This window comes from Ananas comosus, linkage group 18 (assembly GCF_001540865.1).
Source record: "Ananas comosus cultivar F153 linkage group 18, ASM154086v1, whole genome shotgun sequence".
Classification (NCBI taxonomy): domain Eukaryota; kingdom Viridiplantae; phylum Streptophyta; class Magnoliopsida; order Poales; family Bromeliaceae; genus Ananas; species Ananas comosus.
The window spans coordinates 5,842,068-5,843,605 of record NC_033638.1 but is presented as its reverse complement, the minus strand read 5'-3'; positions in this window follow the sequence as shown (position 1 = coordinate 5,843,605).

The window sequence follows — 1,538 nt, the reverse complement described above, 5'->3', positions numbered from 1 at the left end:
GCGAGATTATTGGGGATTCATATTAGTTTATAGATAGATATGGTATCATAATATTTTTTTTATTTTTGTGTGTTTACATATAACATTATTTTTAAATTTTAGCCTTTTAATCGGTTAATATAATGGCCGAAATAAGTTCTGTCCAGACAATTTAGTAAAGTGTATAAACAAATATATGTATAAGGATATCCGTACCCGATTTAGACCCGACTCGTCCTCGATTTTAAATGGATAATATACGAATAGTCATTATCCAGACCTGCTCAAATAGACTCAATGGATATATTAATAACTTAGGTACCCAGACCCGGACCCGATCCGACATTAAATGGGTAGGCTATAATTTTTTTGTAATCATTTTTTTTAGGTACGAGTATAGTATATCAACCATTCAGACCGACCCGGTCCACACTTTTAATATATTAAAGGTCGGTTATTTATATTTTCTTCTTTTTTAATTTTATTTGCTGAGGATAAAATTGATTGGTACACGTGTTGTTTAGTATGACGTGTCATATTGGCCCAATCAACATTCCAAGGGCCTAATTAATTGGACGCACGTTTTTATGTATAGCTTAATTTTAATTGGCTCGCATGTATCACTATTTCATGCCTAAATGTGTATATAATTACATTGAAGAATTATTTTTGTGAATTAAAATATGTATTATAGAAAAAGATCTCTTAACTCTTATTATTCTGTTTTTATTAACACAAGTTTAACTTTTGTTCGTTTTGAGTTGAATCTAGAATATTATAATGTTGTTGAGTATAAATAGTAAATTTTATTAAATTTAATCATTTGAATCACTTTTCAACGATCATAGTTACTAATTTCTTTAATAAGAACTATTGGGTTATTAATTGTGAAAAAAAACAATTACATTCAATATAATTTTAATTTTCGTTAATTTAAATAATTCAAATCAAAATAGTCAAAAATTAAGAAAATACTAATTAAAAAATAAAGTGGACAGTCGCAGAAGTCTTTTTTTTTTTTAATTAGTCTAAAATGCAAATAAGCCTCTTCTCATAAATATCGATTTTTTACTTTTTTTTTTTGAACTTTTAAAATCTATATTTTATTCCTTCAAAATTTAAAAAATGTTCATAGGGTATTATGTGGTTCGCAGAGATGGCTAAATAACAAAATTTCTCTTTACGATTTGTGTCTCTCCCTCTCTCTCTAGGAAATAATAATCTAAACTTAATTAAAATATAATTAGAAATAAGTTTAAACCTTTTATTTGATTATGATTATGATATATAATTATTCAAAGTAAAATTGGAGTTATAATCTGTTATGATTTGATGGCTATATATAGTTAGACATGCATTAATTAGAGGAATAAGCGATAATAGACATGGCTGCATAGGTGTTCTCATTATGTAATTAATTACTTATTATTTTAGTTATCTTCTTCCTCATCCAATATCTCTTCTCCATATTATTTTGTTCTATTTTAGATCTTGGGTTGTATAATCGGTATCAGTATAAATACCGATTCTGACAATTGGTATCAGAGAAAATCATCCTT